Raw genomic sequence first — 21,130 nt, 5'->3', positions numbered from 1 at the left:
ACTGAGCTTACACAAAGTTACGCCGATGTGCATAAAAATACCTTTCCGATTTATTGATCAAGTTGAGAATGTATCAATTACAGCAGCAAAAACAACTCTTTGACATAAAAAACATAATGATTTGTTATTGCCGTTGTTTAACATGATTTTTTGTCTATTGTGTCTTTTGTTTCTTAAAAAACAACCTGCTGACATCAATTATGTGTTAGCATCACTCTCGTTGCCATGATTGTGTGAATAAGATGATCAGAAGTTGCAGTTAACATTCAGGTGATTCTTTGTCATCTACTTTGTACTTTCATTAAACAAGCATAGCTACTGGCTGGCTGTACTTTCGAATATACGTATAAAAATTCATGCAAAATTTCAGTAAATTTTATCAGAAAGTATCGACATTTGTTATCAGCTGCAAATTTTTTTGGTGTTTGAAGATTTTACTGCCAAGATTTTTCAAAAACTGTAAAAACTTAATTGAAGTTCAAACAAGCTGAAGAAAAATATGGGTGAAGTGATGTCACTGGTTACTATTAGGCTATTATGCTCAAGTTGCAGCGTTACGCGTCTTTAATCTGTCCGTCTCTGGTACTAAAAATGCCATAATCACACTTTTGCTTGATTTGCGCATTTTAATAACTATCAAGTTTTATTTTATTTAATATTGAAACTTCCTGGCAATCAAACCACCTTTAACATCAAAACCATTTGTAAAAAATAGAAAAATACCATGATAGAAAACTTTATCAAAAATAGTTTTGATGAAGTAGTTTATCGTAATTAAGTACAACAATCACCAAATTTTAATTTCGAGGGGAGTTTTTGTTGATATTTTATGGTGAAAAAAAAATCGCTTCAGTATGGCGAGGACGAAAAAGCACTGTGTCTTATAGTGTGATGCAAAACATATTTTATAACAAGGGCATTGTAACCCATGGGAGCAATGCATCAATTAACATGCCATTTAGCATGTGTTACCAAGAAGAGGGTATACAGTGTATGATAAGAGCAACAGAATTGTAAGATCAGTATAGCTTAGTGGTCAGATTCATGGTAGTGATAATACTGTACAAGCTTCGCGTGTACAGTATTAGCATATGTATGCTAAAATATCCTGCAGGTATATCTATAACAAGTAGTATTACCGCTTCAAAAAACAACTCATTACCAGCTGCAGCTTTTTAGATTGGCGCAAACAGCTGATTCGTGTAAGAATAAAATGTCGAAGCATTTGGAATGGTTCGAGCGTGAACTTGTACTCTGGTTCATCTTGAACCTGTTGTAAACTACATGTAAGAGGCCATTTTATGTGAGAAGGAAAAATTTATACTAACTGTTGCTTTTTCTAAAAAGAATTTTGGTTGATAATGACGTTTGAACTGTCATTGCAATTGACTGACCAAATTTCACTAGTTGGAGTAAATAGAAAAAATGACAGATGAATTTTTGTGCAGTACAAATATTCAGCTCAGCTTACAGTGTTCAGTTTTTATAACAAGAATATCTCAGCGCCAGAAGATCATTGACCGCCTGGTGACCTTGTGACCTTGTGACCTTGTGACCTTGTGACCGCCTGGTGATTTAAAGCATCTGTCCTGTAAACAATCAGCTAGGTTCAATTCTCAGAAACTGATATTGAAAGTGACGAGAAGGACATCTGATCTCTACTTTCTCTCTGCAGCTCTGCATGTTGCCGGTTGTTGAGGCCCATTTGCTACTTTGCTCAAGAGTTTTAGTAAAAATCACAGAGCCATTGTTGGTGCAAAAAATGGTAATACAAACACAGAGTGGCTGCTTCAACAAACAAAGTATAGGCCTACTTTTGAGAGATTGATATGTGAAACTTGATTTTTGAAAAATTGCTTACGCAAACTACCATTGAATTTGAATGACATCTTTAGAATATTAGTAATGGTAGCTCAAGCTTTGCATCATCTTTAAATACTGACTTTCCTATTTTCCTCACTTTTTCAAACTTATCTTCATTCACTATCTATTTCCCATCTTTCTGTCTCTCACCTAAACCAATGTGAATATATCTCAGTTAGCCATGGCAGTGTTCCTTCTGATGAGCACTCATTACAGACTTACATTTTATTTTCTCACCTTACTACTATATATTTTTTATTACTTTTGGATTATATTTGTTAGTAATGGCAAAAATGTTTTAAAGTTATGTAGTACTTGTTTTAATGATTTGGAAGACAGATAGAGTTGCTGTTTGGAAAGCTTTATTAAATGTCGAAGTTATAGATAACAGCAGCATCTAAAAGCCAGCATGTGAGGTTCAATTAATAAAGCAATGGAGGCAATAATATTGGTTTATAACTATAAACAAGCAAAAATATATTGAAAATAATTAGCCACCAGAGGTTTATTAGCACTGGCATATGTGACAATTAAAAACAGGGAATTTTTATAGATGCATGCAAAGATCTATACATATTACATATATATGCCATTTATTTGTAAAGTTACTTATAAAATAGAACTCTGTTTTTTTTAATAGCACAGAATCGTGTTACAAGCAGCAAATCAAAATGTGATACAAACGAACAACTCATGCATGTAATAGAGATTAGCTGAAGAAATAAAAGTATAGCTCAAATGATTTTAAGTTTGGCTGAACAAGGAAAAAATGGCAATAAAATGTAAATGAAAACATAATTTTGGCTTCTGTTTATACTAGCTGTTTATCTTGCTTCTTATAGACTAGAAGATTAGCAATTATAAAAGTGAAAACAAGTAAAGACTGGCGTCTTATCATTGCTTTTTAGTAACATTCACCACTCTGATAATGGCACAGATTTGAGAGTTAACAAACTGTGATGGAAGTGACAAAATGTCACAATCTTAGCAAATCTGCATCTAGTGAGCGTCAATTTACAATTTTGCTATTAATTTCAAAGCACTGAGTTTTTGCAATGATTTCAGATGCCAACAAACATAGCAGATGAGGTATTGGTCAAACTGGCATTTTTTATAAATCTCACCTGAGATTGCTCTTTGTCAAACATGACAAGCTCAAATTGATGCTTGTATACAGAGGACAACTATTCACTAATGGTTAGTGGCTTAGACAAACTAATTTTTGCTATATTAAAAGCCATACCTGTCTGTCCAAAACAATGGTTGGAGGTTGGAATAACATATCGCTTCAAACAAGACTCAGACTCATGAAATTCTCCTTGACAGACAGACACACTGACATTATAGCAGCTGTAATTGTTCACATCATGTACTGATTCGCATTACATTCACCGTTAGCATCACAAATCTAATCATAAAGCCATGCACAGAACATTACAAGGCTGCTATTAATAAAGCTATTGTTTACCTTACAAATACTTTAGCATATTATTGTGCAAGCAGCTTACATGAGTGCCGCATCAGCCTGACTAAAGCTGGTTCCTATACCGGCTGTGAGACCTCGGCGGTAATGTTGTGCAGCAAAACATGTGTGGCGCTAGGCTCAGCAGCTTATGTTCACACTAATGATCGCATAAGAATGGTCACTTGCTATGCTGTTTTGAAAAGTCTAAGCTTTGTGTACAGTGTATTTGGGTTTTGCCTGCGACTCTTAGCAAATATTGAACAGCGCTAAACTCTTGCGCTGATCCCTACCGGCAACTATCGGCAGTACTTGGCAGATAAGTTATCAGTTTACCGCTGATAGCCTTGCAATTCTGCCACTAGAGCTTGCGGCATCTTTGAGAACCAGGCTTAAAGGCTGGTTCACACTGTATTGCAGCATGTCAGTGTTAATCACACAAAACTTGACTGGTCTTCTGTAATAACAATGTTCACACTATTACTAACCAATCCGCATTTACATCAGGGATTACTTTGGGGCATAGCATTCTCAATATACGATGTGGTTTCAGAAATGATGACACGCTATTCCCACAGCGACCGTCCGGAACAAAAATATAGATTAGGCAATCTGCAACAAAAATTCTGGTGAGCTATCGAGGAGATTTTGCGGCTGCATTTTTTTGACATGTCCAGGTTGTTTCGACACCGTTTCATAGTGCATGAAGTCAACAAATAATCACAAAGAGGACAACCCTGACATGGTGATGCAGGTTAAACCAGCTTTCAGCGCTAACAACTAAACTGAAGTAACATTAGTAGCAAGACAAACATGCTGACACGTTAGTGATGCATACACTTGTCACTTCTGCTTAGTACATTCCCTAGCACAAATAAACTTTTGTTTACAAATGAAACTATTTATTTGACAGACTCAAATTAATCTAATTCAGTTGTTGGTTGTGAAGCATGAGAAAACCATTGCTCTGTTACACAATGACTCTGCTCTGTGGCTGTTTCCGACTTTTGAACTTTATATTCATAAAGTGAATCAATACTGTGTATAGCCATAGCAAAAGGACGGATTGATCAAGTTAAGGATTCTTTTTATTGTCTCTTAAATCACTTGAATCTGTTTTTAAAGTTTTGCTTCTGATACATGGTAGTATTATTCTCTTTTAAATATTAACAGAGTGAAAATTTGAGTTGTTTGCAAGTTGTTCTATCATACAAACTAAGTGTTTCTATAGACATTAGCATGATGAAGAGTGACCCTGATGCCTTGTTGAAAAAAGGTAAGGAATTGCTCGCTTTAATTTAATAATTAGCAACGCACATGTTAGCGACGCACATGTTAGCGACGCACATGTTAGCGACGCACATGTTAGCGATGCACATGTTAGCGACGCACATGTTAGCGACGCACACGTTAGCGACACAAACATGTAAAACTTGATCAAAAAAGCACGAAGGAGGTATTAGCAATGTTTAAAATTGAATAGCTGGCCTGGTATCTTATTGGGCGTCATTCATAAGTGATGTTTCCATTATTCCCAAGCATGATGGATTTGATAAAGTTTTACTAATAGCAAAACTCGCTTAGCTTGTTGACTTATGCTGTTTCCATGGTGCGGATAGCTTTTGGATTGGCTCACATTTGTGCATTATGGTCATCATGGAAACATAGTGGATAGGAAGCACTCCTTTGATGAAACTGCTTTTAGAGTAGCTTGATGCCTTTAAAATCTGCGTCTAAAAAATTATTCAACATGGTGTCCCATTAAGATGCTGTTTAATGCAAATGATTTCATTTTTTTAAATGAGAAATGAAAATGGAGTGCTTTTTAGCAAAGTTATACAGCAGTTCAAATATATTATGAAATAAATGCACTTTGTTTGCAGGTTGAAGGAAATCATAAGTGAGATACTGAAATACATTGTAAGACTCTAGTACCAGCTTCAGCATAGTCTAGAACGCTCAAGGCTCAAGGCAGGACAAGCGAGGTAGTAAGACGATCATACAAATTGATTTTATTAATACAAAATCATTGTTATATAACCTGATATAAATCAGGTAATTATTTAATATTTTTCTGATAATATTATTTTGAAGCAAATTTTGTTGTATTATTAATTTTGAGCGATTGAGATGAATTTATATAGTTTATAGATTAGACTACTTTCTTCTGAACATTTTGACTTTTCTTGTTAAACCTGCTTACTGAGGCCTCGTGCCTATTGATAGTACGCACTCACAGGCTACCAACTTATCAATAACAACCAAGTGCCGAGTGTAAATATCAGCACCCTGATACACAGAGAACTACTAGCATTTGTTGATACCTTGTGACACAGAGTCAACACCAACCAGCTGTTATGCTCAGTATGGCTCCAACATTTTTTGGCTATTGAATTACGATTTTACAACAGTGAAAGATTCTGATATCCTTTCATGTAATATTTTGAGATTAGCCACTGAGCTTACATTAATATTAACAGCTTACTTACATCAATACGCTTTAAGAGACTTTGAACATTTGATGACAGTGTATCCCGCATCTTAGTATCACAAAATGAGTGGTTTATATGGCACCACTAATATCACTTATTAGCAAGTATTATTAGTACCAGTCATGATGTGGTTTTATTAGCATCACTCAAACAGAGATATTTATCTTGATGATTTATTATAAAATATCTAAAATGTAGCAACATAATTGTAGCATTGTTTAAAACCTTGTTTAGCTTTTAATTGCTATCACACCACAAGTGGTACTAAACTAATACCACTGCTTGAGCGGTTTTAAACAATGCTATAATTATGTTGCTGCATTCTAGATATTTTATAATATATCGTCAAGATAAATATCTCTGTATGAGTGATGCTAATAAAATCATGTCATGAGTGATGCTAATGAAATCATGTCATGAGTGGTACTAACAATACCTGCTAATAAGTGATATTAGTGGTGCCATATAAACCACTTATTTAGTGATGCAAAGATGCGGGATGACCTCTTTGATGATTAAATTGAGAATGTATTAATCACAGCAGCAATAACAGCTCATTGCCATAGAAACACAATGATTTGCTAATGCTGCTGTTTGACACACTTTTTTTCCATTGTCTCTTTGGTTTTTTAAAAGAAACCCTGCCGACATCAATTATGTGTTAGCGTCACTCTTGTTGTCTTGATTGTGTCAATAAAATGATCAAGAGTTACAGTTAACAAACTGGAGATTTTTCCTGTTTTCTACTCTTTCACTTGGCTTCTAACCTTTTGAACTTATTTGATTTTTCAGCTTGAGGCATCAATTCATTCTGCCCATTGCTAAACTTGATTTTTACTATTGAAAAATGTCTCAATTCAACTTTTTCCCTTTTTACATTGTGTTTCTGACATGTTGAACAGTGACTATTAACAGCTTGGTGAAAATTCAAAATATAAGATACATGTATACTAGAAGTTTGACAGTTGACAAAGAACTTGTTTAAAACAATTTTAAAAAGCGTATGAAAGATTTTTGCAAATCTACTTGTTGAGAAAAAACTACATATAAACAGTCAAAATTTACGAGTCTTTTGAATTATTACAAAACTTCATAGAAAAGTTCCATTGAAACATGATCAGTTTTAGTCCACTTAGTTAGAAAGTACAGTAGCACTTTAATGGCCATCAGTACTGATGATAAAAATGGAAAATCCTTCATTTTTATCTACATTTTAAGCCAGTTCTACTAAAACAATTGTAGTACAAAACTAGAGTATTTGATTCATTTGTGTTGCTTTATCTATAAACATGGGCTTAACAAACTTGCTAGTTCATTTGAAGGGCAGGGAACATAGCTCTAAGAAATCTGGCAGTTGAAACAATTCTGATAACTCTTATAGAAAACACACTAGTTCAGCAAAAATTGTTTCAGAAGCTGTTTAGTTGTTGGTTTTAAAGAGCAAAAGTGTTTTTGTATTAGTCCATATTATATTAATTGCTCATTTTTATTAAACGGGGTTCAAGACTCTTCCAACCTTACCACCCCATTAAATAATAATTCATGAAACAAAAAGTAATCAAATTTTATATAATAAAGACATGTTTTCAATAACCTTGAGTAGTTTTTTCTAAGGCTCATCATGAGGCAAATTGGAGAGTCAAACGCTTTAGTAAACATGATAAAGGGTGTCACAAGTACTTCAAAAAACAACTACCACTAGTTTGCAGTGATTGAAAGTCATTGCTATCAGAATCACTATGTTTCTATGAGCTCACATGATTCTGAGTTGTGCACAAGTTGTGTTACTGTGTTTAAGTGCTTCTATGGGCATTTGCATGATGCGGATTTTCACCAGCGCTTTGTTGAAAAAAGGTAAGAAATTTTAGGTTATAAGTTAATAATTAGCGATGCAGTGAGCGAAGCAGTGAGCGCAGCATTGAGCGACGTGTTAGCGACGCAAACATGTGAAACTCGATCAAAAAAGGATGAGCAGAAGTATTGAAAATGCTAAAAGTTTAATAGCTGGTGTGGTATTTTAACCCTTTCAGTGCCAACCATGTACAAATTCGGCTATCGGCCTAGTGCCAGCCATTTTACCGAAAATTGCCGATATTGCTTGGTGACGCGTATACAGTATTTTTCAATTTCAATTTCTATCTAGAACATTTTTGTTACATATTTTATTTTGCCAACATTTTAACCAACATTACTCTGCAAAAATTCAATGGATCTCTATTTTGTGCGATGATAAAGCTATGTGAAGCTACAATCCATGCGAAGCTAAAACGATCCTCTACAGCGTTCCTTACTCTTACAAAACTATTACTTTCACCACTATCAGAGACAGTGCTGCTACTTTAATTATCTGTATAATCACGAAAATCTGAATCTGAAAAGACTATAATGTCATCAACATAACTAATTGCCTGTTTTCTGACTCGCGTGGTACTTAATGAACTTATACAAAAAATGTTTGGTTTTAGATTAGAAATTCTCAAACAAAAGTTTAAAATTGCTCAGTTGATTTAAGCTAATTTTATAGAGAAATTTTCGAACAACACTGTCAATTTTATAAAAATTCATATAGACTGTGGGTTTTGTTTTTACAAATAATAAAATTAAGTTACAATGCAATTACTGGGAAAGTCGCAAAAATGTGTCTATGGCAGTCGGCCCTAGAAAACCCATAAATGCGTCTTTGGCAGTGAAAGGATTAATGCGCATCATTTGCAAGTGCTGTTTCCATTATTTTCAAACATAATAGATTCGATAAAGTTTTGTGAATCGCAAAACTCGCTTAGCTCGTGAATTTGCATCGTTTCCCTGATGCAGTTAACTTGCTGATTGGCTCAAATTTGGGAATCATGCGTGTCATGGAAACACAGTGTATGATACTTGTGGAGAGTTCTCACCCAGCCAGAGCATGAGAGAGATCTATGTGTTTTATACATCTTTGTTTTTTATTGATTCAAATTTTTATGTATTTTTAATGAATGCCTTTACTCAGCAAAGTGCTGACGATGCAAAAGCTGAACCGGAATTTATCAAAGGTTTATTTTATTGTCAAGGCTGGGTCGACATCATCTCCTCCTTTGGTTAGATGCTTGACAAAATTGATGCTATTAAAAAGCTTGCTATGTTTTCAAATTGCTTTGAAATGTTTTGACTTAAGGACTCATCAAAAGTAGAAGTATTAAGTAGCAAAGGAGCTCTATCCTCATCGATTGCGCACTCATTGGTAAAGTGAGGTGTATTCTGTCAAAGTGGCTGCTTGAAGTATTCTGGGAAGATGCATATTGAATTGTCACTCAACTCTCTAAAAGATAGAGTCTGGTCAAGTCTTCTGGTAGCATCACGCCGTTTGAAGTGAAAATAGAGTTGATACTGGCAGTAGGTCAGTTAAGATTACTTGGCATGTGACTTGCACTCACATGCCAAAACATGGGAGGGCGAAAATGAACTCTCGTAAAAGCCTTCAATTTGGCCATGAAAATAACCTAAAAAGTTGAATGATCAGCAAAAAATAAATTTTGCCATGTGTCAAATTTAAAAGACTTGGGTCAATATGACCAGTTGTTTATTGATTAACTAAGATTATCTCACATTTAGAAGGTTGTTAGGTTTTAAATGAGCAGTACACATGACATAGATAACATTCTTACTATCATGGTTAAGGAATGTGGTTGCTACATGTTAGATTGTTTGCCATCGTAAAACGTAATCTGCTTTCTTTTTTATTTTAGCAAAAGAACTCTAGCTTTGCATTTGTAATTACAAATAATAGATTGTCTGTGAGTGCCAACAAAACCATTTTTTAACTAAGGCCCAACAGCTTCAACCACTTTTTTTTCTTCACTTGTAATTCACCATCTTTGACTTAGCAAATGGCTGTTGCATTTCAATAGCATTTCAGAAGTTATTTTTTCCCATAGTACACTCCCTGATAACCCAGAATTTTCTACTTCAACATTAAGACCCCCTCTTGTGAGACATCCATTAAGGTGATATCAGTTGGACATCTAGCTGCAAGTGTCATTTGGACATCCAGCTGAAAGTGTAAATTTGACATTCAGCTGCAAATTTTAAATTTAGCTGACTTATAAGTTATGAGGTTCATTATTGTAAATACGCATAAATAAATTGAAACAGTTTCATAAATTTGCGTGAAAGTTTAACAGAAATCTTACATTAATGTTCGCGATGTTTGTCTGTTTTGAGATGTCTAGAACACCTCACCTGCCAACAACAGTCTAAGTTTTAATTCTCAAAAATGCCACTGGTGGTGACAGGAATGGCATACAATGTTGAATTGCTCTTTGCAACTGGGCATGTCTCTAGTAATCGAGGTCTCCTTGCCACTGGTTTCAGACATGTCTGGCCAAAATCAAAAAGCATAGTTTTTGTGCAACATTGCTCTTGAAAACACAGACAGTATCTGCTTGCAGCAAGCTAAGCAGGCAATACATTTTTGTTCTTTTAAAAATTGCTGACATCACAAATTACTCCTCAATAGTTTTCTTTTGCCAGAATTATTTAAGGAAATTAGTTACGGTTAAATTTGGTTTTATTTCAAAGACAAATTTCAACATTTAAACTGAAAAATTGTAAATGTAAGTAAGTAAAGAATTACAGCAGCGAAATGAAAATATTCAGCACATTTGTTTTGTTACTATGACAATAAGTCTAGCAAAAGGAAGCCCAAAATAAAAAATAGGATGGCTTGTCAAACAAAGTGTTTAACAATTCATTCCGTTAGTTCTGATGACTGCTGTTCACTTTTAAAGATCAGGAATCGTTGAACTTAAATGGTCTTACTGGCATAAAATATATCATCATGGACATACGTGTATGTCATGCACAGAAGTCATATATCCGAGTTTTCAAAGACCGCTGGATATTGTTCTCTGCTAAATAATATTGCCTAAACCTTTTTTAAATTAAAATTTTATTAAGAGATAAGGTATTAGATCTTCCTGCCTAACTCTTTAGAGCCCGATGCATCATATCTGTCAAGAAAAATACATTAAAGTGTTACATTTGTCATTCATTTTTGCTTTCAATAATTGTTAGCAGAACTTCCCCTTTTGGCTCTATTTTTACCAAACCAGAGTATGGTAATTATTTGTGTATATGTAGACGGATCTGAAAAGGTTAATTTGGTAAGGAGAGCATTTTAAAGTCTGATATCCTTCATTTCTTCATCCCTGTACAAACACTAGTGACAGCTGCACTTTTCATCTTACTCTCTCAAGTTATGTTTTACAGTATGATGATCTTTAAAAAGTCACTTCAATAAGAAAAAAAAATGAGATATTTAGTGAGACTGACCAGTACCTAGCAAAGTGTTGTATATTTCTTGATAGATTATATCAAATGAATATTGATATTCTTCTAGTTTAACAAGAAGAGTAGTCAAAAATGCTAGTTGTACCGTTCTGTAAATGACTCTTGTTTATGACTACAGATACAAAGTTATTAGAAAGAAGAGATATTAGATTGAGGGGAGCAAATATTTTGCTGACTGGCAATAGTCTCTTTTATTATATTCCTTCTAGCCTTTATTAAAGTTTGTATTAATTTCCTTCCTTGTTTCAACTGAGCACAGAAGCAGCTTTTTTACTAGAAACAAACGTGATATATTTACTAAGACTACGACAGTAATTATTGGGGCAGGAGATCCTGATCTATCAATATACTCATCTCAAATTAGTTTTGATAGGGCTGGTTTTAAGTGAAGATATTCATTATTTTTCATTATCTCCATATTAGTGACATTTTATCTGTACAAATGTTTTCTAAAAGTCACAGCCTTTGATTTTTTAGAAGGAAAAGAAAACACGCTTAACCAGATGGGAACAAAATTGTGACTTTTGTTTGAAGCGCTGAACTGTTTAATTGGACAAATAGGAAATGATTGCTAACGCCAGTTGAGACAACTGATTTTTTATGTTTTCAGCCTACAGATGAACAATCTTTTTGAGCAGTTAGATATTTTTAAATTCTATAATAACAAGCTGCTTTGCTTATTTCCTTTTTAAATTCTAAGCCTAAATCTCACATTTATATTATTATGATTATTTGAAACTTTTGGTTATTCTGTGCCTACAAGCTACAGTCTCCTCTTACAGGCTAGTCTTTGTGACCAGCAGTAAATTTGTTCATTATAGCTATTAGCTATTGTAATGGTACAAAGTGACATTGGATTCACTATCTGAACAGAATGACGCCAACACAGTACGTAAGAGATGTGGACCTCTGAAAAACAAACACTGTGCCTGATAAAGGTAAGCAACTTTAATAAACACCTGAAAACAGACTGCCTTTATTTCTAAACACAAAATCAAAGCGCTTTTTTATAACTCCGTAACATTTAAAATTAGAACTTGTCTTTTTAAAATTGTTCAACTGTTTGGTAAACAACACTAATGATGTTTGTAAGTAGCGACTGCAAAGGTTGATGAAGTTGTATTCAGGCTTTTTTAGCCCTAAGCATTTATTTCTAAACACAAAATAAAATTGCTTTTTTATAATTCCGTAAAATTTGAAATTAGAGCTTGCCTGTTTAAAACTGTTTAACTGTTTGGTAAACAACACTGTTGATGTTTTTAAGTAGCGGCTGCAAAGGTTGGGGATGTTGTAATCAGGCTTTTTTAGCCCTGAGCATTCAATAATAGCCATGGTACTCAGCTAAACACTGCGTCTGCGTAAATTACGTCTGCTCGTATTGATTGTGATGCACTGGAGAAATAACAGGTTATAATAGGTTAATATCTTCCACTAGTACACATTTGCTAACAAAGCCAAAAATCAATAACTTCCATTGTACAAGTCTTGCATTTCTATTGATTTTCATTGGATTCTTTGTAGACCGGCGTGCACTTAGACATATTATTCAGATTGGCAAGGGCCGTTTCAATAGAGTTTTAAATTCCCTCTAGTATTCACTTAGTCAACAAGCTAACAATGTTTACCAAGAAAACTATCGCTTGGTAAAGGAGTATTCCATTCTGACAGTACAGTAAAGTGCATCTATTTTAATAACTCCAAATGTTTCAGTGTGAGTTTGTCTGTGACTCAAGTGTCTCTATTTATTCATATAAGCTCTATGTATTTCTATGATTTTTGGCCAATTTTATCTAAACTTTACACCCATATTCTCCGTGCTATCTTTCAGGTCAATAAAACATTTAGTTTTAAAACTTCATTTGGTTTCTGTGAACCAGCACCTTAAGCACTCGCCTGCCAGCATCTGATTAGAAAGAAAAGAAACCCAGGGTATTATCGAACTTACTGCTAGTAAGTAATAATAATAATAATAAGAATGCAGTAAGATCGCACAGACAGAATATAAATGGCGGCATGACAAAGTGGCAAGTGCAGCGCACAGGAGCATATGCAAAAAACATGAGTTGCACCACACAGAAAAATGGTACGACCACCGTGCAGAAGCTGTATTGGAGAATGAGAAAGTGAAGCTGCTATGGGACTTCAATGTGCAGACAGACAAGGTTATTGAAGCTATAAGACCAGACCTGATACTAATAAATAAAGAAACCAAACAGTGTCAGGTCATAGACATAGCAATACCTGGAGACACAAGGGTAGTACAGAAGGAAGATGAGAAGATTGTTAAATACAAAGAGCTTGGGTTTGAGATAAACAGACTGTGGTAGGTGAAGACCGAAGTGATACCAATAGTAATTGGTACACTCGGAACAATATCAATGAGGCATATAGCATTCTTGGCCGAGGTGGGAGTGAACATGTCTTTTGAGACTATACAGAAGACAGCCATCTTAGGAATAGCTCACATATTGAGGAAGGTCCTCTCTTAGTAGAATTGAAGAAGATGTTGGATCCTTTGGCCTTTTGTTAAGGCCCTGACTCAACACGGACTAAAACCAGTCACCTACCACTACAAGACTGTGAAGAAAAACCTTTACAACAATAGTAATAATAGAAATAATAATAAACCAGCATACCATCTCAAAAAAAAATGTTCAGTTTACCTTCTGCTGTATATGGACGACCTGAAACTGTATGTGAAGAACGAGAATGAGATTGAGACACTGATACACACAGTGAGAATTTTTAGTGATGACATCGGTATGGAGTTTGGATTAGATAAGTGCGCTACTATCGCCATGATAAGAGGGAAACTAACTGGCAAAGGAAATATCATGCTACCAAATGAAACAGAAATCCATGAACTAGAAGATAATAAAAGCTACAAATATTTAGAAGTTATGGAGGCAGACGACATAAAACAATCTGAAATGAAAGCTAAGATAAAAAAGGAATACATTCACAGGCTCATGAAAGTGCTGAAATCAAAGCTGATTGCTGGAAATCTCATTACCGCTATCAATACATGGGCTGTGTCCTTGTCCAGATACGGAGCAAGGATTATTCAGTGGACGAAGGCTGAGTTACAGCAACTGGAGAGAAGGACGTGGAAACTGATGACAATACATAAAGGTCTTCATCCAAGATCTGATGTAGATAGAGTATATGTTGAAAAGGACCAAGGAGGAAGAAGATTAATGAGTGTTGAGGAAACTGTGAATTACGAAAGTCACAGCCTAAAACAGTACACAGAAGGCAGCCTAGTCGAATTTATAAGAACAGCGGGTAAGATCATAAATACCAACAGTGAAGATAGAAGACAAGAGTATAGAAACCATCAGAAAACTGAACGAAAGCAAAACTGGCATGATAAGCCAATGAACGGACAACATCTAAGCCAGACAGAGGATCAATCAGCAAAGGAAACATGGCGATGGATGAAGATGGATGTCTCAAACGAGAGACTGAAAGCCTGATCATTGCTGCCCAGGATCAAGTATTAAGAACCAACTATAGGAAGACCAAAATAGAAACGTCAACAAATGATCCGAAATGCAGATTGTGCAGGCATAAAGACGGAACAGTGTCCCACATAGTCAGCGAATGCAGTAAGATTGCACAGACAGAATAAAAAGGGCAGCATGACAAAGTGATCACCGGCATGACAAAGTGGCAAGTGCAGCGCACAGGAGCATATGCAAAAACATGAGTTGCACCACACAGAAAAATGGTACGACCACCGTGCAGAAGCTGTATTGTAGAATGAGAAAGTGAAGCTGCTATGGGACTTCAACGTGCAGACAGACAAGGTTATTGAAGCTAGAAGACCAGACCTGATACTAATAAACAAAGAAACCAAACAATGTCAGGTCATAGACATATCAATACCTGGAGACACAAGGGTAATACAGACGGAAGATGAGAAGATTGCTAAATACAAAGAGCTTGGGCTCGAGATAAACAGACAGTGGAAGGTGAAGACCGAAGTGATACCAATAGTAATTGGTGCACTCGGAACAACATCAATGAGGCATATAGCAGACTTGGCCGAGGTGGGAGTGAACATGTCTTTTGAGACTATACAGAAGACAGCCATCTTAGGAACAGCTCACATATTGAGGAAGGTCCTCTCTTAGTGGAATTGAGGAAGATGTTGGATCCTTTGGCCTTTTGTTAAGACCCGGACTCAACATGGACTAAAACCAGTCACCTACCACCACATGACTGTGAAGAAAAACCTTTATAATAATAATAATAATTATAGTAAAAACAATGAAATAATAATAATAAACACAACACAAACAAATTATAGTTTTATAGAATTGTTATCATAAATTCGGATGTAACTAATAAGTGTACATATTTTTTGCAAATGATCTCTTGAAGAGTTTCAGCATGATACGCATATCTTATCGTGTCACACGACAATTGAAATACTCCCAAAATATTCTGGTAGTTCAGTAGTTTGGAACATATCAGAATGTGCTTGCCATGAATTATTTGTCAGAGTAAGACAAAAATGTAAAGTAGTTTTGTTACATCACTATTCAGTTTTAACCACAGTTTTAGTCTTAGGAAGACAAACCAATAATGATAAAACAAACTGAAATTTGGCTATTTTCAATTTCTAATTTCTGTAGTCAGGATTTCTCTTTGGAACTTACTGTCTCAGCTGAAATTACTATGTGTGGCTCATGTTAGAGAGATTGTCTTAATTACTAGCTTGGTCTAAGATCAGATAGTTTTCTTCTGAGTGTTTTATATACTAAGGACGGTAGCTCCACTTAAAAGTTAAAGTCAAAGCAAAGCGGTGAAAAGCTAGGTTGCATGCAAAAAAAGAAGTGGGCCTGAGCTGATAATAACCACTACTATATGGAACACTAGAGCTCACAGTGAAAAGAAAAGAGTGATTCTCAGCTGATACTAGTTTGTGTTGTATAAAAAGCTCAGGTGTGGCTACTTTTTGACATTCCAGCAAAGAAGATTAGTAGATATTTTGTTTTTTCCTACTTGTAACTTTACACAGCGCCGATGTGATCTGATCTTAATATCCAAATTGCCTTAAGGAAGAATGACATGAAGATATTTTTGGCTCTTCAGGTGATAAGAGTAGAAACACCTGAAAAGTGTCAGCTTTTTTTAATAAGACTCACATTTTTTATAAACAATATTTTGACAAATAGATCTGTCCTTATAATTGTATTCCAATAATTGTCCCAACTTTATCTCTAATAATTGCTAGCATCAAGTCATTTTATGCTTGCTTTGTCTAATATATAGAAACTTTTTTCAATCAAACTTAGGTCAAAAACACTGGGTCTTCTTTATTCATTATAGGGCAATGATTGGCCATAACCTGAAAACCGTCTCTAGCAGATTCATAAAAAAGGGATTTTGCTATAATATTTATTCTGAGACAGTTATAATCATCTATTGTACATAAGGCAAAAGAGATATTCATATTTCATGCTACTATATATTCATTACATCAGTTCTGTTTTTCAAAACATTAAAATTTATGCATAGTTATATTATGATTTCACAAGGCCATACTATCTATAATAAATGATGTTATAAGCTATATCTATAAAAGTGTTGTAAATATTTGATTCATTTATGACTGGTCGAGGGTTCGATGTATATGTTTCCTGCTTGTCCCTCTGCAAAGTTGCTTGCTCTGTACAATATAACCTTTGGTAATTCTTGTGACGTATTATTCTCCTTCATATGTAGTGATGACATCGTATATGGTCATTCATCTACCAAGCTTGTTAATGTCTCTCATTAGCTGAAATGGTTAGATGGCTACTGTGCTTGGTACATGGGAGAATAGTGGTAATCATCAATTATTACGCTGTTTGTAGCAGCGGGGAGAGATTGCTATTTCTCTCAGTTTTTCTATGTTTTCTATGCTGACGTTACCTGTCAAACAATTTACTTATGAATTGTTTTGACAAGTAACGCGCTGTTGTAGCAATGTTTCCGACACAGATGCAGGCCCATCTCCACAGTCTGACACGCTGACCTGTCAGAGCTTCCAATGCTGATGCATTCCTAGCTTGGCAGTTTATCACGCTTTTGTTTTAGCGTTACAATATCTGCGATGCCAATCCTAGTGTGATTGCTGTTTTCTGCTTCTTTCAAACTTTCTAACTTGCCAACCCTGACAGTATACTACTTGTTATCATAAAATACTAAAACATTTGAAAATAGAAATATCGTTCATTGAAAGGCGTATCCTTTGGTATGCTATTTGAAAACATGCCTGTAGACCACGTTTCCTTTGCGGTTTAAATCTTTTTATATTTATATAAAAAAAATTTATAAGAATAAAACAAAACTACTTTAACTCTATATTGTGCAGCTATTTAACAAATTTTAGATTATTTGAAGTATTTCTGTAGTATGATGAAAAGCAAAGAAACGCTGAGAAACAACTTGGAAAACGCCTCCCCTCTCAGCCAGTCATCTGATGTATTCCTAGCCTCATCTGCCTTTGTTTACAAAATAACAACTTGAGCTCCTAAAAGCTTCAATATTTAAACTGTTTTTAAATAAATATTTTTGTCTCCTGACAGATTGCATAAAGTCAGTTTCAGCTAGCTTAAAAATTTGTGATCATATATTAAATACATCTTTATAGTGTTGCAATTGCTTAATAACACCTTTATACAACAACTTAATATTTGTGAGTAAAACTGAGAGTTTTTGGTTATTAGGTTTATGACCGATGACTTGCATGCTTGGCATCTACATTTGACCTCTACATGTCTGACCTCTACAAGTTTACTAACGTGTACAGAACAAACAAATCAATAATCATACATGTAGGAACATATGAGTTTTTAACGCGTAGTGTAAAACCCCAGCAAATATTTGACACTCTACACAAATGTCCAACTTATGATTTTTAAAGTTATCAAATAATTGCTTGCTTGGAAGCCTATAAAGCATGAAATAACATACAAATATAAAATAAATAAGTTAATTTGAACCTTTCCTTGTTTGAGTTGGCATAAGTCTTATATTTCTGCATCCAGAGCTGAACGGCACTGAATCTATGTTTCCATGTCTCTGTTACTAGTGTTACCTCCAAACCTGTGCATACCAACCCTGCACTTCTATTCATATGTCTCCAACGTAAGATAACAACAAGCACTACCTTTTAATAGATATTAATTTATTTAGCTTTCTATATATATAGAAACAATATATCTATGTAATACAGTTTTGTTTAATGTATTTATTTAGTGCTGTATGCAGTTAACTGAGGCGTTTATTAAATAGCCAGTGTTGGAATGAATTAACTTGGTTATATGTATTGTGATGGCTTTACTAAGCTGAGCTTCTTTGATTACCATAAGTGTTCAGCTATTTTTGGATTAGCCCTGTAATTCAAAAGCCAGCTTGCCTTGAAAGCCGATGGATTAACACCCAGCATTTGCAATATAAGCAAAGGTGCTCCAGTGTTAAGGGGAGAACAAACAGACAGAGTTAGGAGCACGAACTACGAGCTACAAAACTACAAGACTGAGAATTACATTTCTAATCATCATTAAGAACAAAGTGGTAAAATTAATTTACCTTTGTGCAGTTTTGTGTATACATATATTTCTTGACATTCTTGCATTTACAGGTGTAACTGTTTGAGTATTTATTATTTGTAAACTCAATTCAGCATTACGTTTGATTGTACTGAATTGTATGTAATCGTTCTGTCTTTTCATGTTTATTGAGCTTGTATAAATAAGAGTCGTACTCATTCGCCATTCACCTTGCTTGCAACAATTACCGTTGTGCATGAGAGCTATTACTCATTCGGTATAAGACAACTTGTACGCTGAACTCACAAGTGGCTAGTCAACGCTTACTTCCACAACAGTATTTATACTAAAAAATTTGTTCCAACGCATGGCTTCTTCAACGTACAAAGATTATAGCATACCGAGATACTCCTTATAGAAGTATCTTACTATATACATGTATGTGATCATACCTTCAATATCTAAAACTGATAACTCTATGATATGTTCTCATTAGTACACCTAAACTATTTGTATTTTCCAACAAACTTCAAATAAAAAAAGTAAATGGTTGCATAATGCAAAATAAGCAGATACCCAAAAATCTTGTCAAATCTTTTATCCACTTTCACTTCTTTTTTATTGTTTCATCAATAACTTGAGAAGATTTGGAGTTGCGAGCTCAGTTTATGGTTGGACAACTTTTCAACTCTCTGAAATAGTTATGTGAATAGTTAATTTATCTAAACCACATAATGAAACTGCTCGCTGGGAATTTATGGAAAATCCAATTTCCTAGCTGGTTTTTGGTGAGTCATTGGTATGGACTTTGTAATGGAAAAGTTTTTTTTCCAAGTAATCCTCCTCCATATGGCAGCCACTGTCATTTTCTAAAACACATCAACCTGTCATATAAGAAAGAAACTTTTCTGTATTATTTTTTGCACACACCAGCCATCTGGAGTACATCAGAGTAGACATACCAGAGGTGGGTTGATCTATGTACAAAAGGTGGTAGACATCATTACAAGGCAACAAGGCAGTTTGGTTGACAGCTGCGTCAAATCAGTATTTATACACAGCCGCAATCAAAATATCTATCTGCTGGTTTTCTGAAAGCCATGCTACATTGTTGCAATATAAAAAACACTAGAGTGTATGGATTTACAACTTGTATTGACTTACGTTGTGATTTCAGCTATCAAATGTTTTTAGCGACTTTCATTTGGGTACATATAGTAATACACTGTCAGTCTCTTTGCTAATGCATGATAACTCTGTTGATATAAAAGTTCCCTAGAGACGAATCGGCTAGTGTTGGAGATTGAAATGTTACCAGTGTCAAGAATAGCTGGAGACAGCGCTTATCTATGAAATGGAGTTTGACCATCCCTCTTCCTTCATCTACAGAGTATCACTAATAAGCTTTTTCCATCATTTTCATATTCTGGTGGCTCAAAAAGATTTTGTATTTTTCGTATGTTTCATTCTCACCTCGGTCATTCATTGTCGTTTAGTTCTCATTAATCTTTTAAAGTACTGCATTTCCTTTATTCACAATGTACTATACAAGTATACAGCATGTACAAAAACATAAATGTATACTTTCATGTATGGTAATTGCACTAGTTTAAAAACATCCCAAGTGTTCTAAAACTATGGCTCATGCTTCCAAAATAATCTAGTTTCAATGTCACAGAATTTACCGCTTTGCCTATGGGTCTGGAACCTAAGCCCATAAAGTAGAAAGTATCACTGTATGTTAGTTTAATATTAGTTCAAATCATGGAATATTGTTTTAATAGCCAAGGATTAGATAGATGATCTACTTTCAAGTGACTGTGGAATATGATCTAAATATTCAAAAAGTCATTGTTTATTGCTAAGCTCAATTTTTCTGTGGTCACGCAGTTATACAAAAGCCAGTTTAAATTCAAAGCCGGTAGACTAGATAACAAGACTTGCTAGAGAACCAACAGTGATCCAGTGTTGTAAAAGCAAGAAGCCAAGTGAAAGAGAACGATGTACCTGTGAGGTATGCTAATGAGTTGGTGTACTCTTCTTTCCAGCTCTAACAAAAGCCTTCAGCGTGTGGTGGTCTGAGTGAACAGAAATTATTGTGCAACAGCAAAGATTGGTGGTTGTGCAAAGATGTTGGCAGAAGGGATTGTCATAATCTCATGAGATTAGTTCTAGCCATTATGCGGCATGCTTGTATTACCATGGGAGATACAGGCTGGTAGAAAAAAGAGATTGAGGTTCATTCGTTGCAACTTGGTACTGCATAATAACTTTTTTACTGTTTTGCTCACCAACTATTTCAGCTGTTGCCCAGCATTTGTAGTTGAAAAATAGCATTGCCAACTTGGTTAGTGGCTATATTGTAAAATATGATGGCAGGGGTGAACGCAATTGCATTCACAGTGAGAATCAAAGTGACTCAAAGCTGGTTCGTTGAGAGG

The sequence above is a fragment of the Watersipora subatra genome, chromosome 6 (assembly GCF_963576615.1).
Source record: "Watersipora subatra chromosome 6, tzWatSuba1.1, whole genome shotgun sequence".
NCBI classification, from domain to species: domain Eukaryota; kingdom Metazoa; phylum Bryozoa; class Gymnolaemata; order Cheilostomatida; family Watersiporidae; genus Watersipora; species Watersipora subatra.
This window is presented reverse-complemented; position numbering follows the sequence as displayed.